This window comes from Panthera tigris, chromosome B1 (assembly GCF_018350195.1).
Source record: "Panthera tigris isolate Pti1 chromosome B1, P.tigris_Pti1_mat1.1, whole genome shotgun sequence".
In the NCBI taxonomy this organism is placed as follows: domain Eukaryota; kingdom Metazoa; phylum Chordata; class Mammalia; order Carnivora; family Felidae; genus Panthera; species Panthera tigris.
Window position 1 is genome coordinate 188,445,123 of NC_056663.1, and position 27,833 is coordinate 188,472,955.

At 38.2% G+C, this 27,833-nt stretch overlaps 1 long non-coding RNA gene across 6 annotated transcripts in view; it reads left to right on the forward strand.

The window, feature by feature from the left end:
* The window catches only part of LOC122237769, a 98,245-nt gene extending 71,794 nt beyond the window's left edge, over nt 1-26,451 (forward strand). For 5 of the 6 annotated variants that reach the window (XR_006216406.1, XR_006216405.1, XR_006216404.1 and 2 more), the window contains one exon: nt 2,742-3,059. This is a non-coding gene — a long non-coding RNA (uncharacterized LOC122237769). Of the gene's footprint in view, nt 1-2,741; nt 3,060-26,400 lie in introns of those variants that run through there. The other variant, XR_006216407.1, reaches the window with a different exon arrangement.
* Nucleotides 26,452-27,833: the final 1,382 nt, after the last annotated feature.

The window sequence follows — 27,833 nt, forward strand, 5'->3', positions numbered from 1 at the left end:
AATAAAAACCCATTTACTGAGCATGAGTTATGTTCTAGGTAATTATCTAAACATATTAAATATATTAAATACTTTTTTTTTTAACGTTTATTTTATTTTTGAGACAGAGAGAGACAAAGCATGAATGGGGGAGGGTCAGAGAGAGGGAGACACAGAATCGGAAACAGGCTCCAGGCTCTGAGCGGTCAGCACAGAGCCCGACGCGGGGCTCGAACTCACAGACTGTGAGATCATGACCTGAGCTGAAGTCAGACGCTTAACCGACTGAGCCACCCAGGCGCCCCTATATTAAATAATTTAATACACATCAATACAATGGGGATTCTTCTATTACTGTCTCCATTTTATAAGTGGGAAAACTGAGTTTCAGAAGATAAGTAAGGACATTTTCTAAAAAAGAACCGATTCAGAAGCCTGTGATATCATGTCTCTTCTGTACTGCTGTGTTTATATAATTATCTTGTCAATATATTTCTTACAACAAGGAACTTGTTAAGTATGTATTATATAATAAGATTTGACCATCTTTTTACTAAAGATAATTTATCTTATCACCTCTGTCTTCTTAGATGCATTCTGCTGCAGAGAAAGTTTCCAACAATTTAGCTTCCTTAATATGCTAGATTACTAAAAACTTCAGACCAAAAGTAAAAGATCAAAATTCTTGAACATTTTGGGGATCTTGATTGGTATTTTCATAGTACATTATACATATACAACCACATCTGAAGTATTTGATTATAACTGTTTCTCTAATTTCTGATGACAACAAACTTTAAAAGTTTGGCTTGGGGGCGCCTGGGTGGCTCAGTCAGTTACACGTCTGACTTTGGCTCAGGTCATGACTGCAGGTTCGTCATGATCTCAGGTTTGTGAGTCTGAGCCCTGTGGTCAGGGCACAGCCCACTTCAGATCTCTGCCTCCTTCTCCCTCTGCCCTTCCCCACCGTGTGTGTGTGTGTGTGTGTGTGTGTGTGTGTGTGTGTATGTGTACACGTGCGCACTCTCTCTCTCAAAAATAAATGGAAACATTAAAAAAAAAAAAGAAATAAACGTTCAGCTTGGTAAGTAGAAATTGGTACTTCATTGTGATTGCAATTTATACTGTAATAACCAGTGCAGCTGGTCTTGCCCCCCTTTGAACAATCAAATATTAAATGTCTGCTTACCTGTGAAATTCTCCCATACAGGGGACTCAGCTCTGTACAGCAGAAAGAATATGGGTCAGATGCTGCTGAGTACAGGTTCTGTGATGTTTGACCTGTTACATAACTTCATTAAACCCACGTTGCAACTGTAACTAAGGGAAAGTTATAATTGGGGGAGGTGTTCTTTTCAAGATTTAAGAGAGTGCTTTGTAAGTCCCATAGTCTGCTACATAAAGAATGCTCTGAAAGCGTAGTTGTCAATATTATTGTTGTTATCGTTATTTTTGAATATTTGTTCATAATCTCTTTTTACTGGAGTTTTGCAATTTCAATAATTTGTAAATATCATAGATACCAAATTTTTCTTATGTTAGGTGGAAGTAAAGAGAAAATCTGTGGGATGGTAGTTTAAAAAATATGTTTGGGGCACCTGGGTGGCTCAGGCGGTTAAGCATCTGACTTAGGCTCAGGTCATGATCTCACGGTTCGTGGGTTTGAGCCCCGCGTCGGGCTCTGTGCTGACAGCTCAGAGCCTGGAGCCTGCTTCAGATTCTGTGTGTGTCTTTCTGTCTCTTCCCTTTCCCTGCTCGTGCTCTGTCTCTGTCTCTCTCTCTCTCAAAAAAAACCAAAAAACAAAAAAACATTAAAAAATATATGTTTAGTGATTTTCTAATAAAAACTAACAAAAGCACATTCCAATTATGTTTCAAAATGCAAAGGTGATTAAAAATAAGAATATTTACATATAGTAAAACAGACAAAATTTTATCAGATAAAATTTTTGAAGTTATTGAAACTTAAGGAACAAGATTACTTCTTTTGTACATGTTTTTGGAAAAAATAAAGTTGATATTTGAGATTTTAATAAATTAAAATGCTATATTAGTATCTTTACAGGGAACTTTTAGAGTCAAAATGAATATACAAAAACTTATAAATTTGGTGATCTTATCATTTCATATCAATAGTTTTCCCTGTCATGGGGGAAAAAAAAACCCCAACAATTTCAAAATTACAATTATTTTCTATTATTATAACAGAATTTCAATGGACAGATTTTCTTTCTTTTTATCTACCCAAGTGTATGAAAACTGTATGCATATAAACACTCTGATTCTATCCTTAGCAAACTTACAATATTCATGAATCTAAAATCACTCTTCTTCATGTTTAGTCCAATAATGCCTCTTGTTCTCTCAAAGAAAGCGTCATATCCCCCAGATGTAAACATTGCTTTAGGAGCCAATGCCATATGTTGACAGATGGCATCCCATCTGTGGTTCAGTTATTAAAAATAAATTTCTTGGCTATGTTCAATAAATATAAGATATTCTTATCCATTTTTTTTCCAGAAATGTTTAGTTTTCAACCATAGGTTTAGCAAACCAAACCACAAAGCTCAATCCTATATAATAACTTGAGTAACAAAATAAGCTTTATGTCAGACTAAAACTATATATTTAGGCTAAGATGTTCAGAAGAAAAAATATAGAGAAAGATAAATGCAAACTAATTTCTCTAAGTATTAGACTTTTGATTTGGCTCACTATACTATTAGATAGGGAATTTAAAAAAAAATTGTCCTCTCTTCTAGGAATCAAGCAGTGGTGGATGGGGACCATGAAATCCAAACTAGCTGAAATGTTTACGCATTGCTCGAACTCCAAAATGCTGGTCAGTAGTTCTTTTCCTGCTATGTCTTTACACCTTCAAATTAGTCCATTTTTTTCTCCACGTTTCATTGTCAAACAAGACTTTGCAGAAAAATGTAAGTAATAAACTTCTTTTCATCATAAAACGACAGAGTTTTGTTAGATAACTAAAAGAAGAAGGCAATGTGTGTTTCTCACAGTGTTTAATAGAGTACGTTCCTTAGACAGAACTTTGATAACTTGTGATCTCAGGAAAAAGAGACAGGTAGGCAAAGCAAATGAGACTCATGTTTGAAGGCTTTAAAAAAATCAGGATCTTGGGTGTGAAAGACTTCAATACCCATATCCATGTTTCTCCTTCCCCTTGGCATCTTGGTGCTGATGACTGAAACTGGATATTCTTTTGTCCTTCCCTTTCTTTCTCTTTCTTATTCTCCATTTCTCTTCATTTTCCATTGTCTTCCTTCTCTGGAGCAATATACTACCCATAACATCTATGCATATTAGTCATTCAATCATTGTTCAGCAAAATTTGCCAATCCTTTTTGTTCAGAAGGCCCACAGCATGCAGAAACATGAAAATATTCATTGGGAGTTGTCTTCCAACAGAAATTAGAAAGTGATTTAATTAGCACCAATATAATGGTGACCAGGGGTGAATTTGAAACTAAACTCTAGTCTCCTAATTTCCCATCTCATGATCTTGACATTTTACCACACATGTATTATGTTTCCTTATTGGAGACTGAGAGAAACAGTGACTGAGGGAACTAGGAGTTTTGGAATAATATCTCTATCATTCCTACCAATTTGGAGCTAATATATCAGAGAGCTAGAAGATGGACTCAGGTGGGGAATAAGAGAAAGTGGTTAATTGCAGCTGGAGTGATACTTTGAAAAGTTTAAACCTTAATGCGTATATTAAAGCATATATCAAGAGAATAAAGCAAGTGTCCATACTCCCTAATAAGATAATGATTAGGATTAATTTTACACTCCAACTTGTTGGAGGCCCATAGAAAATGGAAAATGATATGCCAATCTCACTCACAAACATGGTAGGAAAATCCTTAAGTAATGTTAGGAAACTGTGATGAGCATTTAAAAATGGCCCACAAGATTCTCCTCTTCTTTTAATTTCTCCCCATGAGTGTGCGCGCATTCTGCAAATATGATGAGCTACCATTCCCATGCTATGTAACAACACATGGTGGTGATAACAGAATTTTGCAGATATAATTAAAGTCCCTAATCGATTTACTTTGAGTTAATCAAAAGGCAGATCATCCCAGGTGGACCTGATCTAATCAGGTGAGGTCTTCCGTGAGTCTCCGGCTGTCTTGGGTAAGTAAGTCTCAAAGAACTAACATTGGCTCCAGCCAACACGTAGAGGAAAAGTGAGACATCACTCTTACAATCACAGAGAAATGAATTCTGACAATGCCCAAGGAGCTTGACAGAGAACCCCAAGCCCAAGCTGAGGTCATAGCCTTAACACCTTGACTACTGCCTGGTAAGACCCAGACCAGACGGCTCAAATTATATCTGGACTGACTCATAGAAATGGAAAGCATGAGATAATTAACAGTGTTGTTTAAAGCCATTATGTTCATGGTCATTTGTTACACAGTATTAGGTAGTTAATAAACAAACCAAATTCAGAGTATTTTGGAAATAAAATGAATATAATCATATAGGGCAATAATCAATATTAGAAGCCATATTTCTGTGACTTACCCTATTGAATTAAAAGAGAAAAATCATATAATCATCTCATAATGGCAGAAAAAATTGATACAATTCTGTTAACACCAGGGATAGAAGAAAAGATAACCACCTATCTCTGCCATTATTCGAATTGTAATAGACAAATTAGTGAACACATTAACAGAAGGCATAGAAATCACAGATGTAAAGTTCCAAATAAGAAAATATGAAATTATTGTTTACAAACTATGATTGTTAAATCAGAAATCCATAAAATTGTATGGATAAATTGGTTATAATTAATAAAATAATTCTGCAAGTTTAGAGAACATAAGAAAAATATACAAAAATCTCTTGTAATTCTGTGCACAAGTAATAAGCAATTACAAAATGTATAAAGTGTAAGGAATCAACCACATCATTTATAATAGCGTCAAAACCATAAGGTTATGAGGAATGAAGCTAATCAAATATAAAAATTAAAAGACAAAAACCCTAAGTTAATGGAGAATTAGGCCATTTTCTTGGAAGAAAAGTCTCAAAATTATAAACATGAGAATTATCATCTAATTAATCTAGAGATCATTTCAGTTTCAATCAAAATACCCCAAAAGTTTCTCATAAAACCTGAAAAAGTGATTATAAACTTCAAGTATAAGGGGAAAAGCCTAAAAATAGATAAGAAATACTTAAGGAAAAGGAAGGGGGGATATGGTTCATCAGATTCTAAGTTGTTAAAACCTATATAATTAAAGTAAGGTGCTATTTGTGCATGTATAAAAAGCCAGAGGAAAGAAACAAAATGGAGTTTTAAAGACCCAAAATTCATATCAGCGTTTGGTACATGAATTAAAATATAGCTTTAGAAACCATGTCAGAGGGATTGACAATTTCTAAAGAATGCTGAGACAATAAACTATTCAAATATAACATTAAACCAAATTCTCATATCACTCCAGACATACAAATATATTTCATATGCATTAAAGATGTCATGGGAATCAAAATTATAAAAAAAATGTGAAATACAATGCAAAAGCTATATTTATATGGTTAGAATGAGAAATTATTTCAAAGAAAAAATAAATTATAATATATAAAGTAATAGATTGGTATTTTAATTACATTAAAGTAACAGCAACAATAATAATAAACTTATGCAATGAAACATACCATGAAGTTGAAAGAAATGCTAGACTGGAGAAGGGGCTCATAATGTTCACAAGTAAGATTAGTAATCACAATATATAAAGAATTTCTACCAATCAAAAAGAAAAAGAACACCACTAGCCTTCCCCACAAAAAAAAAGGCAGCCCATAATATACAGAGAAAGAAGCAGGAATGGCCGATAACCCATTTTTGCACATAGAAAGATGGTCAACATCACTGATAATGAGCAAAATTAAAATTAAGTAAATAGTCCATTATCCAACAGATGGTTACTATAAATAAGTCCAATAGCTTCAAATACTGTCAATGATATAGGTACAAAAAACTATCGTATTTTGTGGCACAAGTGTAAATTGGTAATAATCACTTTTTCAAACCTAGGAGCCTTGACCATGCCCATAACCTACTCAGGCAGAAGAATTCCACTTCTAGGTATCTAGATATCTAGAAATTCTCATAGCACATGTGCACAGAGAATGTGTGTGAAGATATTCATTGTAATACTGCCTGTTTAAAATAACATAACAATCTTTCACAGGGCAAATGGATACATCTCAAAAACTTAAGCTAAGGGAAAGAAGTAACTAATGATTCCTATGTATAAAACAGTGCATAAATGAATTATGAATGGATAAATCTGTGGTAAAATTACATAATTACATCTGGGGACAATGTATACCTACTTTATTTATAATAAGGACAGAGTGGAGCCTTAGCTAAATCTGTAACATTGTGTTCCTTGAGAGAGATGTGTGGAGTCAAGGAAGGAGGGAAGAGAAGAGGAGAGGAAAGGAGAGGAGGGGAGGGCAGAGAGGAAATACAGGTTAACATGTATTTGTGCATAAGTATGTCTAATATTGTTTTCATAACTTTCAAAAAATGTTGAAAATTTCATGATTAAAATGACTTAAAGGGGATAGAGTCAGAAAAGTCAGGTTGGAAGGGATATTTTCTTCTGGCAAATGTTAAAAAGCGATTTGGGAAAACAAGTGGCCTCATTTATTAGCTTTCTAACATTTTAGGCCATGGCTCCAGGCAAAAAGAGCATTTTACCTATTCACACAATATATGCACAAGTTTTACAAAGCACTAGTTAGCCGTTATTATGCTAAACACACTAGATTTTCTTTTATTTTGCTTTGCTTTGTGCTGTCTTCTAGCCTACATTACTCTATGCTGAGCTATGCCTGCCATTCTGTCATTTTTTCTCTTCTATTTCATTTTAAAAATGCCAATCCTGACCAATTATATTGACTTTGAGACCCACCGGTGGATTCTAGCCCAGCGTTTGAGACATAGTGGTCTCATGCCAAGAAAAAGACATTTGAATCAGATCTGCAATTTAATTCTGACGTTGACATTGTCTGTAAAATCTGTAAAAGTCAGTTAACTGTGTTGGCTCAGTTTCATCGTAGGAGAAACACAGAAATGACAGTGGCACAGGGCTCATTCATTAGTTATTTACTGAACACCTACCATGTGCCAGGTTCTTTTCAAACACTGAGATCAAGATAGTTGGTGTTGATTGAGGATGCTTTTCATTAATGAAAGGACTATGTTATTTTCATTTTATAAATAAATAAATAAATAGCCCACAAAATGTAGACAGCAAAATGTAGAATCAACCTCAATTAGACCAAAGGATTTTTATAAGACCTGGAGGTCTCAAATGTAGTCCTCTGGAGAATGTCAAACATATGGATATTGGAAATAAAATGTTTTATAGGAAAACTTTTCATGGGATGCATTAAATATGAATTGTACTCTTTTAATGCTCTGGAGAATAAAAATGTGGTAACACTTTCAAAACTTAAATTAAATCTTATTCCCAGCTTTCACTTTGCTAGAAGGGGGATCAATTTAACCTAATTTGGGCTTTGGGGGACCTCTTGACCTCACCTTTCACCTCCTTTAAGTCACAATGGGGATGAGGTATTTGTGGTGTTTAGAAAATAAGAGAAGAGGCTTCAGTCTTCACTTCATTGTGTGCGCTGCCGAGGTGCCCTGGGGTCCATTCTGCTCCCCCTCCCCTTTGCCAAAGTGGGATGGGAGATCTTTCCTGGAGCTCTCAGCGCGATGGCCCTTGGGCTCCATGAACTTCAGTGTCTATATGACAACTTATTAGAAACTTTAGGGTGATATGGATCTCCACCATGTAACCCTTACCCAACTGTCACCACCATTAAAAAAGCACAAACAGGGACCAAATCTTTCTACCCCCATCTGCCTTGGAAGCTGCCTGCCAGCTTCTGCCAACCCAGCCTCCTACTATCCAAACTCGAGGGCTTCTCTCCACCATGGGCCTAGTATAATTTACTTCTCTTTGAAAAACCAAACCTTGTAAATGTGGCTGGAGGGGAAGTCTCCAGGACTTAACAGTCCTTGAATGTATGTAAGGAGTGAATGGAAACGTAATTCTTATTACAGGTATCTCCTGCTTTCAGAAAGTTCACATTATACCACTTTGCTTTTACCAAAGACCTACATTAGTAGCTGTTTGTGCTAACTGAAGGAAATCCGGATAATTTTTGTTTGTAGGAGAAAAGCCCTGGGACCCCTGGGTGGTTCAGTTGGTTGTGCGTCAGACTTCGTCACAAGTCATGATCTCACAGTGTGTGAGTTGGAGCCCGCGTCAGGATCTGTGCTGACAGCTCAGAGCCTGAAGCCTGCTTCATATTCTCTCTCTGCCCCTTCCTCGCTCACACTATGTCTCTCTGTGTCTCAAAAATAAATGCACGTTAAAAAAAAAATAAAAATAAAAAAGCCCTTACTGAACTAATGTAGGTTTTCTGTACAAGTAAAGGTGTGTAATGCCAACTTTTATAAACTTGGGTCTACCATTTCAGCTTACAAAAGTTCTCCCAGGAATGCTTTATTGTGGGACAGCAAGGAAAGCCTGTACTCCTGATTATTCCACAGCTACAAAACAAAACACGATTTAATATCTCAATAAATTATTCTGAAACACTTGTGTGGTATACTGGCATAACATCCATAGAAGAAAAGTTTCTAGGAGAGCATGGGTGGTTCAGCCAGTTAAGTGTCAGACTCCTGATTTCAGCTCAGGTCATGATCTCACGCTTGTGAGAGCCTGCTTGAGATTCTGTCTCCCTCTGCCCCTTCCCTTCTCTCTCATCTCCCTCCCCCCACCAAAAACAAAGACAATGTCCACATGTAACATTTGGGGAAGAACTTTTTTCCTTTTTCAAATGGTTTATTTTGCCATTTCTGAATACACAATCTAACAAGAAACAGTGACTCAAATGAACATACTATTAATGGATGTATTAATTACTTAGATTGTTGTGTTCAGACCTTCTATTATGAAGTGAATCTTGACAATTTTTCCTTATGTATTATGAATATTAGGGAGGTAAATATTGAAAATTTTTATATTTTTCTTGTGATTATACATTCTATCATCATTCAAATGTCCTCCAACCATAATAGTGTGCTTTATTTATTGTATCTGTGACAAATATAGGTATAGTAGCTGTCTTTGGGCTAGCATTTATCTATATTTTCAATCTTTGATATTACAATGTGATTTTCAACATCCTTATGTTTTCAGCATGTGCCTTGTAAATAACAACGATTTCAAAATCCATTGTGACAGACTCTGCAACTAGTAAAAGGAGTCTACTCACTTATATTTTAATTGCTGATTTACTTCTATTATTATATTTCATGATTTCTAATTACTCTGATATTTTAATGTTCTCCATCTTCATTTTTTACTTCTATCACTGAAGTATTTTTGTATTCAATATTTTTATCAGCTAGTTGTCCTTTTTCAACTTCTATTTTTATGATTACCTTAATTGTAATAAATTTACATAATACAATCTTAAGGTTTAATCCATAGCTCTAGCCTTCTCCAGAATAATATAAGAAACAAAGTGCATTAATCATAACCAAATTATTCTTGATTCTGCACATTTTTCATTCCATTTTCTTAAATTTCCTCCAAATTATTTGTTTTATTATAATCTCAGATGAATATCCATTTAGATTTACCCACAGGTAGAAGCATTTAGTTCTACACCTTTTTTTCTTACAATTTGCTCTTTGTTTTGAGAGGTTTAGTTGCTCTCATCTTGAAGTATATCCCTGTCAGGGAATTGTTCAAAAAATGAATTTAAAAAATTCCTAGGAAATTGTGAGCATGTGACAGAGTTTTTTCAAGAGAGGAGTTCAGAAACTGGGGCATACGTACTATGTTCCATGATCGAGGGTGATACACCACGGTGCCTGTGGTGTCTTCTCTAATGAACAAAACTAAAGTGTCATCCCACCTTGACAGTTTTACAGGATTGTGAAATGTTTGCACCTTAGTTTTGCAAACAGTATTGCATGCTCCAGGGGATTAGCTGGTGTGAGGGAAGCACGTTAGAAAATGCCCTCTCTCACTCATCATTTGTGGCTCAGATGGTCACTTGTTTTATTTCCAAAGTTTGGATATATACATTTTTTTTTACCATCTTATAAATGTTTTTACTGAAGCTATTATGATGGCTAATTCTCTCACTTTTTTTTGGGAGGGGATGGGGGAGAATTCTGAATATACCTTTTTGCCCTCATTCTCAGTAGCTTACAGGGCATAAAATTCTAGATTGACGGTTATTTCCATTCACCTTTTAAAACATGTTCCATTGCTGTTACTGATCTTTTGATTCTCTGTTTGCTATTCTTTTGTCATAATTTGTTGTCTGTTTTTCTGGCTGCTTTCCAGCTTTCATTGCCCTTGGCGTGTTCTACAGTTGCAATATGTGTCTAGGTATTGATTTCAATTTGTTTTATTGTGAGTTCAGTTACGGATTTAAAATAAAGTTTATTATGGCTGATATGTCTAGGTCTTTTTTAGATGGAGGATATTTAGAATATATTGTCTACAATATTTCCAGAAATGGAAATAGAAGTCTAGGCACTCATTCTCAGGACATTTGTTTTGTAACATATAGTATACCAAAATGAAATTTTAAACCAAGAAGTCATTGGATCTTTAAAAAAAATCAAACAGAGCAAACAAACATAACGACAAAACCCTGGCAGTAGAGGCAAAAGGGGAAATTCCAAGATGACAAGTATATGGCAGTTGGAGGGTGATCAGACCACACTAAAGCAGAACGACCAGGGGTTCAAGCAACCCGGTGCACACATCCATCAATCAATCATAAACACACAGTCAAACAATGACAATATCAGGTCACCTGATGTGTTTAATCACGTGAAACATAGTTTTTAGAGGGATTTTACTATTATGTCAGGAAAGATTAAACATATCAAGTGAAAAAAGTCATTACTATCTACAAAACCAAGAAGATAAACATAAAAGGAATGGTAATCATAATATAATACTAAACTCAGATGTAAACAATGTTGATGTAATCAATGATGTAGATATAAACATCAATTCACCAGGAGTTATAATTATAAGATTATATAATATATATTATATGTATTAATTATATAATTATTGGAGGAATAAAGTGAGTGAATATGATTGTGTGCAAATGTGTTTGTGTAAATGGATGGAAAAGTAATGATCTGTGAGTTCTAAACTCATAACCTTCATCACCGGAATTCAATAGATAATTTCTAAAATGGATATAACAAAAAACACTGCTATGCATAAAGTTTAGAAAACATGGAGGTAATCGGGATGCAGGACTTGTAGATGGAGAAGAGAGGGTTGGGAAATTTAGATGCACAAGTTCTAAATGAATGAGACTATTACATGTTTCTGAGAAATTACTAAAAAAATCATAATCTTTCTTGTGGAGAATTTTGATAATGGCCCCCACTGAGAAAAACAATACATTCCTTTGAAGAGTAAAGTAATGATTGTGAAGAAGGGGAGGAGGAAAAAGGACTCAAGCGGTCAAAGATGAACTTAAAGGTCTCCAGATGGGTGGAAACGAATACGACCCACGGAATGACTGCTATGGGTTTGTGCTCACCAAGGGCCTGATGCCGCAGTGGACTATGAGGGGACAACACGATAACCACGTGAAGACTGAGATGTACATGGAGGGAAGGGACCTGGCAACCCAGTTTTGTTCCTCATGGCCTTGAGGACGTAAGCAAATAACTGAGAATCTCTGAGCTTCACCTTCTCCATGTTCTCCAGCTGGAGAAGTAATAATAGGAATAAATTATAAGTGGATAAATATGGATAAACACAGAGAGGAATAACCATTATGAAAATTATGTGACACTCTGAAAAATTATTTGTGATCTCTGATGATCTCCACAAAATTCTAACTCTTCCTAGGAATTACACCCTGATGGTTTTTCTATCTTTTTATCCGTTCACTTTGCAAAAGAGATTCAAACACGCTAAAACTTAATTTTATAAAAGAGGAAGACAATTGCAGGCCTTCAGTAAGAAGTTACGTCAACAGGGGAAAAAACACAAAGTGTAAGGGCAGTTTAATTTCCTGTAGACTAAGAACAAATGTTGACAGAAGTTAAGTGTTGCTTTTGTCTTAATTTCAGAAAGTGTTATTTTGCTCCTGAAAGGAGACTAGGAGACAAGAAGGAGTGGTGGAAAAACTTGATTTGGCTTGGTCATTGAAGGGAAAGAGTTGAAGCAGTTACTCTGTTTGATGTGCTTGCATAGATATTAAATGGAGCACTGGCTGACCTTTTCAGTCTGAAAATATTTGAGTGTTTGCTAACCAATTTATTAACTGTTTTCACATCTGCTCCCAAAGTGATTCCATGTAGGTTATTTTCATGGCTTCACCGAAGAGACATGAGATGGTGTTTTCTTTCTTGCCTGGAAATTGAAGTTCAGCTTCTGTTTGCTACTCTCGGTGGAAACTGTGGTCCAAGAACTCTTAGAGCCTGATTGTTTTGACAACTGTCTATTATTCAGACAGAAATCCCCTCCTCATGCAGAATCTATTGTCCCCCTACAGGTTCAGAGGTTTTGCTCTAAAAGAATAGAACATTTAGATAGAACCTGGAGGCTGAAAGGTTTTGTTTTTTGTTTTTTGTTTTTTTTTTAATTTTTTATTTATTTTGTTTTATTTATATTTTGTCACTACTTATGTCTGAGATGGTGAGAATTCTCTGGAACCAGCTTTTCAAGTAAAGTTAATGCTGGGTTTCTGCCTCCTGGAAGTAGAGTAGCAGTTTCAGAAATAATCCTTTTTTCCTCTGCTGCTTACAAATTTCCTTTTTCTTTTCCTTTTATCTTTTTAATCAAGACCTTTCTCTCAAGATTAAAAAACCTGAACTTTTAAAGGAAATTCTCATGGGCTTGGAAAGTGATGAAAATATAATAATATCAAATAACTGCTCCCACTGAGAACAATGAATCAGATTCTCATCTTATGTGACTCCTGGGCACATTGCCCACTGTGTCACCATCTCGGGATTCTAGCCCAGGTGGTAGCTCTAATTATCCCCACTTTTTATTTCCTGGCAAGGAAAACTCTTTCTAATTATTTAATAATTCTGATTCATTCTGAAATAAATTTCAGCATGTTATATTTTGCCATCAGTAAAAGCAATGTGTTAATTTCATTTTAATTGTCGGTATTCAAGGGGTTGTTAAAAACCAGTGAATGTCACTGGGAGCAGAAACGGATGGAATATGGATTAGAATCAAATGATCAAATCCTTAAGGAATATATCAGTTTTGAGTTTCAGTGCATCCTTATTTAAAAATATATCGTACACTATAAATTCATGAGGGTAGATTCCATATGGTTTTGGTCCCCACACTACCTTCACCCGTTAACAGTTTGCCGGGTTACATGCTCCTTAGATATTTGTAAAATTCATTAGCGAATGAATCAATGGATATATCTAGACATACATATATCTAAAAGCATAAAATGTCAAAATAAAAAGGTCTGTTCTGCCTTATTCTGGTGCTTTCTATGCTTCCTAAATGCTTTAGGCTATACCAGAATAAAATAACATTTAAGAAGTACAAACTCAAAAAAAGATAAATAAATAAAAGTAAACTCTTACCTGTACTTATCTATCCCAAACAGTGGTAAAGCTAACAATTTAAGATGAGGTTTGATGTAGCAGGGAAACTGTGCCAACCAGGCTCTTCTGAAGTGACATTTCCCATAGTATGTAGGTGGTTAATGTGATCTGATAGAGAAAAAGCATTTTTAAAAAGCATGGCCTGACTGCACAGGTTTCCAGTGCAATTATTTGAAGAGATTTCAGTTTGAAGAAATTCAGCCTGTAGTTGAGAGCTTTGGCAGAGCACATTTCATATAGAAGGATTTATATAAACCTGTTTCCATAGTATCTAGGCTCTCCAAAGCCTTGTTTAGCAGAAGACAACGGAAATATTCAAGAATATCCAGGTGATTTCAATCAGGATATATTCACTGAATGCATTTGGCTAGCACTGTGCTGTTCTTGGGAATCCAGGAAGATGAAGACACAGAGGAAGGATAAAGTTCTCCAATACAGGGACCCTCAGAATACCCAGAGTGCGGGAAAGAGATGGCTATAATAAGAATTGCAGCGCGGTGCTAGAAGTGAAGCTCAGATTCTTCCACTGCTGCAGAACCACCATCCAGGAAAGGGGTTAAACAAAATGTATGTATTGGAGAGGTGGCAGTTCAGTGCAGGGGACATCTCCATTCTCTGAGTGTACGGCTTTTTGTGGGATTATGAATGGAGATGGGGAATTTTCTGGGCAGAGAATAACAGACCACACAGGGAACAGTAAAAATAAATGCACAGAAATGATAAAGGGTATGGAGTGTTTGGCATAATAAATAAATAAATAAATAAACAGATAAATAGATAAAATAGATAAATAAATAAATAAATAAATAAATAAATAAATAAATAAATAAAGTGCTTTCTTTTTTTTTCCCGTAGAAACAGCTTATACAAACAAGTTAAACGCTTACATTTTGTTTTCACTGACTGTGGCCATCGTATTCCTCCATTCAAATAGTACAAATATTATCTCTATCCCATGAGACAATGGTTTTAAGAAAACATCCAACTTATCTCTGTATATTCCAAGCTCCAGAACAATCATGAGGACTATAGAAGGGGATGATCCAGTTCCTTTCTTGGCCCGTGAAAAGATATTAAATTAGTGCTGATGTGTTTATGTTCTACTAAACACAGGCAGCAAAACTGCTTAGTGTGCCTAAGTCCTAAATATCTGGATGATACAGATATCTATATCTATATATGCGTATCTCTATCTGTCTGTCTGTCTATCTATCGCTATACCTATATCATCTTCCAAGATGTGACCTCTGGAGCCAGAGACCTAAGAAAGTCAGTGTTATAATTTAGTCCAAGTCCAAAGGCCTGAAAGCTAGGGGAACAGATGGCATAAATCTTAGTCCGAGGGCAGAGGAAGATGCGATGAGATGCCCCAGTTCAATCAGTGAGTCAGTGAGGCCGGAAAACAAGAGAGGTGAAATTCCTCCTTCCTTCACTTTTTGTTCTATTCAGACTTCAATGGACTGAAGCCCACCCACATTGATAGGGCACTCTGCTTTCCTGAGCCCAATGATCCAAATGGATGATCCAAATAATCTCATCTCAAAGCACCCTCACAGACATACCCAGAAACAATGTTAATCTGGGCTCACTCAACTTGACATATAAAATTAACCATCACATGAAGGGAGAAAAAAGGAAAACCTAAGTGTTCTGTTGAGTCCATGTGATTCTTAGCAGTAGATGAGATATTTTCCGTACAGATAAAATATTTACATCTTTGAGAGACCATATGCCCTACCTAAACATCACAGCTGGCCACAGTGAAATTAGGACTATACCACAACTTCCAATCTTTCATTCAGAGCTTTCCCTGCTACCACGTTCCCTCATAGGCTGTGAGTTTATTAATGTTTGTATGTTCTTTGAAGTGTCATCTGCCATCTGTGACTTATGTCTTGGTATATCACAGTCTGTGTGACACCTTTGCTCAAAATGAGTCACTACATTTCTGATTACTATACACCAACTTGGCCCACGGCCATATTCCTCAGCATTTTACAACTATGCCACATTGCCTTATTCAGGGTTTCAAAAACTCAGGCAAATCTCCTAGCATAAAATTCCTTTCAGCCCTTCTAGCTTTGCAGCAGCTCCTGCAAAATTCCAAAATGGCTGGGCAAAGCTTTTGTAAATAAAGTTTTCACTGAAGCCTCTCAAAACACTTTTGCCTAGTTTCTCTCTTAACTTGTACAAATTACGAAATGCTTTGCTGGTGTCCAAGGCTTCCTGTGATCTGACCACCACTGACTTTTACACCCCTTTTTACCATTGTGTGGCAATATGAATCTCATGTGCCATCGAGATAACTCAGCTCCTGGCCAGTCCACGCATACGCCACGGACTGTCCTTCCTCCATGCATGTGGTCTCCTCCTCAGCTCCATACCGATTTGATTCTCCCAGTTTGGGGCAATTTATCCTTATCTTTCCAGTTGCTCCGGCCAAACACTCTGGAATTATCCTGGATTTTCTCTTTCATCCCTCGTATCAAATCCACAGCATGTCCTGATGGCTTAGCTTTCCAGAATTTGTCTAGAAATTAATACTTTTTCACTTCTTGTGCTGTGATTCTGATTCAATGCATCATTATTTCTCAGCTGTATTCCTAAGGCCAGCCAAGTAACTGCTTTCTTAGCGTCCAACCCTGTCCACCGTCATTCTCTTACGATGACAGCAGCCAGCACAATTATGTTGAGGCTTAAGGCATGCTCTAGCACTCCTCCTCCCCCTGGAGGTCCATAATATCTCAGATGGCCTCCAAGGCTCTGGAATGCTTGGTTCTCATGTCTGTCAAATTTCATCTAATCTCAATCAATCTGCTGAAATCACAATGGCTTCCATTCTGTTTCTCAAACATTCGGGCATATTCCTACCTCAGGACTTTTGCACTTATTGTTCCCTCTGCCTGAAATGCTTACCCCTAATAACAACATGGTAACACTTTTACTTCTATGACTTTCTAATATGGCCTTCTTTATTTTAAATGTAACTCCTGTCAGTGCTTCCTATCTTCCTTCCCTGTCTTATTTTTTTCCATGATACTTATGGCAGTCTAACTTTAAAAATATATGTAATGTGAGGCACCTGGGTGGCTCAGTCGGTTAAGCATCCCACTTCGGCTCAGGTCATGATCTCACAGTTTGTGAGTTGAAGCCCCGCCTCGGGCTTTGGGCTGACAGCTTGGAGCCTGAAGCCTGCTTCAGATTCTGTGTCTCCCTCTCTCTCTGCCCCTCCCCTGCTTGTACTCTGTCTCTCTCTCAAAAATAAATAAATACATTACATATATTGAATATGTATATGTATATATGTAATATATTTATTCAGTTTTAATGATCCTTGCAACACCATGTCAACTGTAAGTCACCTAAAGGCAGTAAATTTTTTTTTCTGTTTTGTTCACTGCTCTTTCCCCAGTGTACATCAGTCTATACCACCTGTTAAAAATTGAGTAAAAGGATGAATGAATGAATGGGATTTTTCTTCCAGCCAAGATGAAGTAACAGAGGTTCGATTTACTCTCCTAGATGAAACAACAATAAAGCAGAAAAACATATGAAAAAGCAGCTGATTGGGCACCAGCAATGAAGGACAGTGATCCCTTAGAGACAGGAAACAAGTCTTAAGGATTTCCCAAATTTTCTACCTTTGTAGAGTCTTCAGGCACAGTTCAAGGAATAATAACATAAATGGAGCTGGTGCATCTAATTTGCATTTCAGGATGTTGCTGAGAGTTCAGGAAGAACAAGGAGGCTAGAATTTTCAGAGTACTTGTGGGAGCGAGCTGCTCAGAGAGCCCCACAGACTGTGGAGGGTTTGCCTCAGGTATTCACCTCAGTACCAATCGGCACATGCGTGTGAGGAAACTACCAGAGGCCAAGGAAATAGCCACCCCGAAGGAGGACACATCACAGTGTCCAGGACTCACACAGTTCTGGGAATAGTAGCTGCTTTCATAAGCTAGACTGGAAAAACCTCATAACCCACAGGGCATAGGGTGGAATGGAGAAAGAGTTGCCCCAGAGAAGAGCAAAATTAGCCCTAGAGTAAGCCTTGCTGTAGTCCAACTGACACATCTTCAAAAACAAGACTTGAAGGAGTCAATCTGTTTCCAAGTAACTAAAATGCAACTCAGAAAAAAAAAAAAAAGCCCAAGAATATTTTAGAAATATAAAAATATCCATCAACCAAAAAATTAGCATTCATGATTTCTAACATGCACCAAACATTTACCAGGTATGTAAAGGATCAGAAAAATACAAACCTCCCATGGAGACAAAAATCAATCAACTCGAGGTTGATACAGAACTGATACAGATGTAACGGTCAGTAGACAAGGTGTTATAGAGGTTATTATACCTATATTCCATACTTTCAAAAGGAAACTTTGATGGGCCCCTGGGTGGCTTAGTCTGTTGTGGGTCTTATCTCACTGCTTGGCTCAGGTCATGATCTCATGGCCCATGAGTTCAGGCCCCTCCGTAGACTCCCTGCTGTCAGTGTAGAGTCCACTTGGGATCCTCTGTCCCCCTCCTTTTTTGCCCCTCCCCCATTCATGTTCTCTCTCTCCCTCTCTCTCTCCCTCTCAAAACTAATAAACATTTTTTTAAAAAAAGAGTGCACACATGTCAAAATATCGATTTGTGGACAAATATGTAAAAATTATTGTAAATTGATTGTACTTTAATTAAAAAATGAATGACTGACTAAATGAATGAATGAGTGAAATACTTCCTTCTATTTCAACCCTCATCCTTTAGTACTTATATTGTTCCGTGATGGTATGTTATCTTGTATAATATAGATATCAATGTGTATGACAGCAGATACGACATATATATTTGTATCCTGTGGTGTTTTATAAAGTTTATGTTCTATTCATACTTGACAGAGAACAAAATTAACAAAATAACTTCGAAGCATCAGAAAGCCCCAGTATAACTGTCAAATGTTGTTGTTGTTGTTTTTTTCTACTTTATTGGACTTCTGGCAGAAAGTTGCATAGTTGATTATTGTATAATCCACAGGGTCATTTTGAAACATGATTATGAAATTTTGGAGTTTTGCACATGTTTTTTCTCTTCTTGGAAGAGTCTTTGCTTCTTCAACCTTTGTTTAGTTAATTTCTAGTTATCGTTTAGTACTCAACACAAACAACCTATCAAGAAGTTAACTCTTGACTATTTATTGTCTCCATTAACATGCTCTTGATTGCTCTGAATTTGTTGTAGTACTGAGTCACAACTGAAATTAAAAATGCCAGTTCTAAGTACCTATTTAGTGTTTGTGTCTACCAGTAAATGTAAGTCACAGAGACAAAAGGACTGTGGCCCTCAGTATGCACCCAATAAGTATTTGTTAGATGTCTCAAGTTGTTAGGCTGAAGTGTACAATAGATAGGACATTTGGAAGATACTTGCCACACAAACATGTGGAAGTCCAAAGGGAATGTTAAGAAGTTCCTCATTCATGGGAAGATGGTAGAAGGTAGGATAGGAAAAAATAGAATTTACTAGGCAGAGAGGGGAAAATTAGGACCTGAGGTCCCTGGGTGGGGGAAAAACACATATTTAGGAACAATGCTGGGAGTGTCTGACCACGGCAAACCCCATCGGGCGTAAGGTTCTTAAGAATGTAACAGACACAACCTACTCCCCCTCAGGAATTTGACTAAAGACCTAACTAAAAATAAGTAGTAAGGAATAAAACGGATGACCCACAAGGAATGATATGGCCATAGGCCACCCCTCGTGCAATGAAAACTAACCAGTCAAGAATGGACAACCCAGAACCTAGAGTTATCAAGCCAACAAGGGTAGGAAGGAAGGAATGAGGGGGAAGGGCTGACCATAACCTTACAAAACAAAGACCTTTGCCAATAGTCTCAGGCACTCACTTTCGAATGTCGCCTCTCTGTAAAGAGAGCTTTCCTACCGCTCTTACGTTCTAGTCTTATATTCTAATAAATCTTTGTCTGCTGCTCATTTTGTGTCCACCTCTTCATTCTTCGAAGCGGTGAGACAATAAAACCCAGGTACTGAGGCAATAAAATCCTGCAACAAAAGAATGGACATTGAGAGAGGATGTGAGGAGAATTGCTCGGGAAAGAGCTATACTATTAATTTTATCTCCCAGGGGAGAGGGAGTGCTTCTTTCCAACTTGGGGTCACTGAGGGGACTTCTGAGAAGTATTCGGAGGCCTTGATAGACATTCTATGTGGTGGAACTATTCGTCTGGAGTCCTGTTACTAGATACTCTTTCCAGGGGGGCTTCCTGCCAGAGAGAGGAGACTACAGAGTGAGAGACTGTGGGGCAGCAGCGGAGGGGTGGCGATGTGCAGCCAGAAGACACAGCGTCTCTATCAAAGAGGCCTAAATTTGGAAGATGTGGCCAAGGAGGCTATGAAAAATTTAGGAAAACATGCATCTACCATGTCAAAAAATGCAGAGCCCTCTTCTTGCAAGCCCAGTCAAGTAAGAGATTTCTTATTCCCTTATTTTGCCCACACTGTCTTTATTTCAACTCTCATGTTGCAGGCAAAAGCACACACAAATCAAGGGACGGAGGGGAGCAAAACTGAGAGAGAAATGGACGAATCCCTTTCCCAGGTGGCTCCTCTCCAACCAGCCCCAACTTGGAGAAAGCGAAACAGTCTCATCTTGGGATGAAGATTAAAGTGTTCTTAAAATATCAGGCTGATACTCCAATTTCTAAATTTAGATAGCATTTTGAAACCTAAAGGGATCATAGGGCTTCCCGTTACCTAAGAGCGAAGGAGACTTCAGCCTTGCTCAAGCTCTCAGTGAGGGCAAGGCAGTTGCATTCCATAAAGGAAGTTTTTTTTTTTTTTTTTTTTTTTTTTTTTTTTTATTTATTTTTGGGACAGAGAGAGACACAGCATGAACGGGGGAGGGGCAGAGAGAGAGGGAGACACAGAATCGGAAACAGGCTCCAGGCTCCGAGCCATCAGCCCAGAGCCCGACGCAGGGCTCGAACTCACGGACCGCGAGATCGTGACCTGGCTGAAGTCGGACGCTTAACCGACTGCGCCACCCAGGCGCCCCCCATAAAGGAAGTTTTGAAGAGAAAAGGGGAGACAAAAATGGGCTTGCTTTTTCACTCACTGAGTCTTGTTTTTACCTTCACAAGTGAAGAGATAACTAAATAAATAAAGTGAATAAGTGCTCTGTGATTTCCTCGTTCCGCCTTTATGTAAAAAAATTTTTTTTCAATGTTTATTTATTTTTGAGAGACAGAGCATGAGGGGGGGAGGGGCAGAGAGAGAGGGAGACACAGAATCCGAAGCAGGCTCCGGGTTTTGAGCCAACAGCACAGAGCCTGTCGTGGGATCGAACTTACGAACGGGTGAGATCATGACCTGAGTCGAAGTCAGACACTTAACCGACTGAACCACCCAGGTGCTCCTCCTGCTTCCGTCTTTAGATAAACCTTAGCTTTAATCTCGTCATTTCAATTTACCAGTAGGGTTTATTTGTTTGCTCACTTTTAGCCACGCCACAAACGTTTCACATGATACTGCTCTTGTGACAGTTGGAACATTTCAAGGGACTAAAATTCTGCACCTGAATGTGCATGTGTGGGAGTTTCCCACACCAACAAGCATTTCTCTGACACCAGCCGGGTGTCCTACAATTCATCTCATTTCTGACACTACGCAGAGATAGTATCAGATTCCATGGGTTAAGGGCTCAGTCTACGAGACTGTCTTTCCCCCACTCCCACCCCAACTTCAGACATTAGTTCCACGTCCAGTTTATCACCTGGGCTTCTGACTGACAAGATATACATCGAAGGTTCTTATGACCTTTTCCATAGTTTGACAAGTCCGCTAAAGTGGTTCGCAGAACTCAAAGAAATATTTTCTTCACTAGATCACAGGATTATTATAAAAACACACAACTCAGGAAGAGCCAGATGGAAGAAATGCACAGCGCAAGGTATGTGGGAAGGGGCACAGGACTTCTGTGCCCTCACCCAGTGCATCACACTCACTCCCTGAATAGTCACACGTTCACTAAGCCAGAAGTGTTCCAAACCCTGTCCTCATGGGGTTTTATGGAGGCTTCATTACATAGGCAAGATTGATTAAACCATTGGTCATTGGCAGTTGACTCAACCTTCAGCCTCTCTCTCCTCCCCAAAGGATCATGGATGGGACTGAAAGTTCCAACCCTAGCAATCAGCCCCCATCCCTGGGTGAGGCCCTAAAGCCACTTTATTAGCATAAGAAAAGACACCTTGATCCCTCTCACTCACTTAGGAAAGTCCAAGGCTGAAATGCTGTAAAGAAAAGCGATTACCATTAATTTATATGGAAAAATTCTTGAGGTTCCCAGACCCCCCAAAGTCACCTCTTTTAGGCTTTTCTGATACACTAGGACACACCTTGCTAAGAAGCACACAATAGGTGAAGATAAAGCCCAGATGCTCCCTGACAGGGCTCCGACCTCTGGCGGCTTTGTGCTGAGGGGCGGAGTGTGGTTCCCCAGGAAGAAAGTTGGGGCACCAATCTCTCAGCTCCGGGTGCCTGCTGCCTCTGTAACGCTCACCGCAAAACTATGCACAACTATGCCTCTGTAACGCTCACCGCAAAACTATAAATGCTGAATGCTGTTTTCCCTTGTGATCTTTTCCTTTTGAAGCAAAATTTTTCTTCAGATTTCTTTCGGTTAGTGAAAATAGGTACAGTAAAACCTTTGCAAGCATAGTTCATTCCGGAAACATGCTTGTAATCAATCCAAAGCACTTGTGTATCAAAGCGAATTTCCCCATAAGAAATCATGGAAACTCAGATGATTCGTTCCACAACCCAAAAATATTCCTACAAAAATGATTATAATACTGTAATATAACACAAAATAATAAAGAAAATACAAAATATAAAGAAAAATAACCTGCACTTATGTTTGAAAACCTTCGTGGCTGGTGTGAGGGAGACAAGAGAGAGGAGGGTTATTGTGTAGGACAACTTTCAATATCACTAACGGATGTTGACTACAGTACAGTATTAATAAACGCTTGTCCTACACTGTACGTAATGTAACTGGCAATAAGGCAGCTGAGCTAGGGGTCTGTCTCCGTAGGCAGCCTGACTAGAATGAAGCGAAGCATTCCTAAGTTTACTCTTGCGTGGAAAAGCAAAGGGCCGTCCATAAGTGCTTTGAAGTGACCAAAAATACTCTAGTGCCAGTTGTGGGCACCTTCCAACATTCTGAAATATCACTGATTTCTGCCAAACATATATCCAAGCATGGGAGATGATCACCTGCAATCCCCTAGTGAGAGAGAGAGAGAGAGAGAGAGAGAGAGAGAACCACTGACTCAGTTGTGATTATGTGACATTCAGTGTCGTGCACTACCTGCATTGCAAGACATCGCTCGTTTATCCAGTTAAAATTCATTAGTGTCTTGCAGAATAGTCTCAGAACAAGATACTCGTCATCTAAGGTTTTACTGTTCTAACGTAGGTCTTTCATAAAAGTGAAGTGGCCTAATGCAAACTTCCAAACAGCGAGGAATACCTGTATATGAAGTTAAACGAGCAGAAGCTGTAGAATTAATAAACGTGTTTCAGGCGCTGAAAATAATTTCATGCACAGCAGTTCCCTGCCTTACTGTGGTTTAACTTACAGTGATGTGAAAGCATTACACATTGAGTAAAAACCGTACTTCGAACTCTGAATTTGGAGCTTTTCCGGGCTGGTGACGTGCAGGGAGATGCTGGGCAGTGGTGGCAGGGCTTAGCTCCCAGTCGGCCCACAATCGTGGGGGTGAAACAGTGCCACACTTACAGCTGGGTTGCATCCAGAAAACCATTCTATAGTTCACATTCAGTACTGTATTCAATAAGGTACGTGAGATTTCCAACACTATATTATAAAACGGGCTTTGTGTTGGATAATTTTGCCCAACTACAGGCTAGTGCGAGTGTCGTGGGCACGTTTAAGGTAGGCTAGGCTGTGATGTTCTATTCAGTAGGTTAGGTGTATTAAACACATTTTTCACTTAGGGTATTTTCAAAGGATGATGGGTTTATCAGGGTATAACCCCATCAAAAACTGAGGAAAGAGATTTAAGGGTCAAAAGTGTTCAGGGGGGATATGATGAGGGACCATAAGGCAAGCTGAGGGTCAAGCACAAACTGACACAAACCCGCCCTCCCCTGCACAGGTGGGACAAGTGTGATATTCCTCAGGCATTCCAGGCTGCCCAAGGACAAAGGAAAGAAAACCAATGGTGAACTGATAGAGGTCACTAATCATGCAGGACATGAGTCTCCATCACTTTGCGAAGATCTTAGTAAATTACAAAAAGGGAATCTTGTCAATAGCCTAATCTCCAGGAACTCCTTACTGCCTTTTTTTTTTTCTTTTTTCTTGAGAGAGAGAGATAGCACAGGTGAGTGAGGGGCAGAGACAGAGAATCCCACAAGGGGCAGAGAGAGAGAGAGAGAGAGAAGTGGGGCTCATCTGGGGCTCGTGTTTCACCCAAAGAGGGACTCAAAATCATGAACTCTGAGATCATGATCTGAACCATAGTCAAATGCTTAAAGACAGCCACTCAGGTGTGCTCTACTGTCTTAAAGATAATGCTTTGCCAGAGGGTAAAAAAAAAAAAAAACAAAAAAACAAAAAACCTTTAGCTTGACAATAGTTGGGCCTCCAGTAATCTGTGTCTTCTTTAGCATATGAAAATCCCTTTGAGAAACTTTCTGGTGACTTTACCTCCTTCAAGTCCACAGTATATAACCAGTCCCTGGCCAAAACCCCAGTGCAGCTGTTTCTGCCCATGGGTCCTGTTCCCATCCTTTAATAAAATCACCTTTTTGCACCAAAGATGTCTCCAAGAATTTCTTGGCCATCGGCTCTGAACCCCCACCATTCCAAACCCCATCAATCTGTACCAGATTATAACATTTGTGGGGACAGAGGAATGAAGAGGCAGGAAAGGGACACAGGAGAGAATGAGGGGATAATCTCTGTAGGTAAAGAGTTGCTTTATGTGCCACAGAAGTTAGTTTAGGTGTTATCATTTAAGTAACAGGAAAGATTTGAAGAATTCTGAGCAAGGACTTGACATAGTTTTATTTGCATGAGAAATTTCTGCAGGGGTGGCAACCAGGTTGAGTGGGAGAAGTGTTAATAAGACAGAGAAAGAAAGACCTTTACTCTAGTTCAGTCCTTTTCTCTGAACCATTGTATCTGCCTTCTCACTAGTCTTCCAGCTTCTTCCTGTGCTCCCAGAAGGATCCTGTTAAAACGAAAGGTAGACCGGATCAGACCACTGCTCTATTCAGTTTGCTGCGGCGTATTCTCCTCTGACCTGGATTAAAATCCTAAACCCTATGGACCACCAGGCTGCATACGAACCGGCACTGACCACTGAGTCAGTCCTCACTTGACCTCATTTCTATGCTCACATTACACATTACATTCTATGCTCTGACCTTATTCATTGTTCAGTTCTTTCGCAGGACCTTTCTATACTCTTTCCTCAGAAAGCCATATCATCTCTCATCTTTCTGTTCTCTGCTCAAATAGAAACTCATCTGAGAATATTTTCCTGACTACCCTATCGTAAAAAGCACTCCCCCTTAATGCTTGATCACTTTACATCTATAATATTGCCTTATGCTTATGCATAGTGCTCGCATGTAACCTAATATATGCTCATTTGTTTGTTTTTGACTGTCAGACTCCTCACCTCCACCCCACCCCTCCTTCACACGCACTAGAATATAAATCTACAGAAGTGAGATTTCGTCTGTTTTCATTCAACAAATAATCATTGAGTGCCTTGTATGGCGCAAGCACTGTTGTGGGAATTGGGAATATAACCGTAAAAAGAAACAAATAGAAATCAAGATTTCTGCATTCAAGGAATTTACATTCAAATTGTGTTCTACTTTTGTTCGCTGGCTTATCCTAAATACCTGGAAAACTGCCGGGGATGTAGTAGGAGTTCAATACATGTTCATTGAACGAATGTGCAATTCATTGTTGCAGCTCTGAAAAGAAGTTGGGAATGAGTCTGCAGATATAGTCTCCATAGGTTATGGTGACAAGTCTGTGAAAGGTGGGGGAGGGGAAGCAGTTAGCCCAGCGGCCAGTTTTCTAGGTCATGGTGTATCTGCTCAGTTGTGGTAGATATGAAATTGTGTAACCGGCTCACACCTCTTAAAATGATGCTCTTTTACTGCCAAGCTGCTTCCCTTTGATATCTAAGTTTGGTATCTACTCATTTTTCAAGATGAATATGGGAATGGGGAATAGAGTTTCAAATCCATATATAATGCTTAAAGCTAAGAAACCAGCCAAATGCCATTAACAACTTAAAAATATTGCCTATCTAGTGATTCATGCATAAACTTTATTTGAATTGAACACCTTCAGCTTGGTATTGTGTTCCTGCTTGCATTTAGATTTACATTTCATATTTCAACAAGGCCAAGAGATTTCATTTTACAACTAGAAGGGTCTTGCTCATTAAGGAAGAAGCAAGGATCTGTTCATTTTTGACCTCCTTCCCCTGCCCATCAACTACCGCCATCTCCCTTCTCACCTGCAAGAAAGTATTGTAAGAAATTATTCATGGTCACCTCTATGCACAAAAGGAGGTATTTTCAGTTCATTGTCTAAGAACATATGATTCCAAACAGGACATGTAAGTAAGTTTACTTGAGTTTTATTATCTGTACAGGAGGTATTGCAACCTACTTTACTACATGATCAAGAAGATGAAGTGGGAAAATATGCATAAGGTGCGTATTACAGTGCCTGATTCTAAACGTTCAGTAAACAGCTCTGTTTTGTTTCTGAAAGCACAGGACACCACGTGTATGCTTCCTCTGTACGTTCGTAGAATTTTGCTATGCCATTTAGCACAAATTGCCTTTCCTTGCTTTTGTCTGACTTTCCATTGTTGGAAAAAGGTCCAAAATAAGGGATCACTTGGGAGCAATTTCTAGTATAAGTTATCTCTGAGGCAATGCTGCAGGCAAGAAAAGAAATAGTGAAGTGGCACTGAAACCAGACTCTGGTTAATTGATCATTTTGCTAAGGACAGATCTTGAGCTCATCAGTCATGGCCATTGGCAAACCCCAAGAAATCTCAGTGTACTTTTTCTACCCTCTCAGTGTAGTACCCTTTGCACCAGTTGGACAGAAATGAAAGATCCAAGCTGGAATATGCACTCTCTTATGCATGGCATAATAATCCACTGGTAAAAATACATTCTAGGAGTGATCTGACATCCAGATCTGGGATTTTGAGTCCTGGGTTGAGAAAATTAGGAATTAACAAACCTGCAGGAATGTAAGTGTTGATTACTGGTAGTACTAGAATAGCAGTCCAATGGCCCTTTGTGCTGACACACAAGTTCATTCCAACTTACTATGCCCTTTCATGTTGCCTTTGCATTGCTATTCCATGAAAACCCCAAGTTTTTGAATGGAATGATTTAGGAACCATCCTCTTTGGGATTCTGCAGCAGAGTGTAATAACTATTACTCATGAACCAAAAAGTAAGTGTAACAAAATATATTTTATTTCTGCAAAAAATCCAATTCATTGGAATTTCCCTTAAAATACACACACTAAAACTAAATAAACAATTATAACACACACACCCAAACACTCACACTCACGCTATGATAAAATCCAATATATCAGAGGTGTTAATGGAGAATTAGCCTAGATAAAATTTCCTTGTTTTTGGGGCTGGTTTGACCCAATGAAAACTGCCAAAATAACGGAAATGGACACTTTAATACTGTCTAGCTATCTTAACAGATGGAAATACAATTAGTTAACATAAAAAAAGACCCACAACAAAATAAAAAGGAACTTGAATTTCAACTAAGTTGGCAGAAGAAATAGGATTTTGTAAAAAATCAATTTAGCACTAATTAAGGAGGGTGAATCCCTTGGTTTTAAATAGATTGCTCACTGCTTATTCTTAAATTCTCTCCTGTTCCAATCCCCAACCCCCAACCCACCCATAAATGAAACAAACTCTGAAGGATCTGGAAAAAATAGTGTTTTAATAAAGATACTTTAAATGATAAAAGGAGGTAAATATATCCTGAAAGTGAAAACCAAAGTGCAGAAGGGGAAATCTGATTTTACAGAAC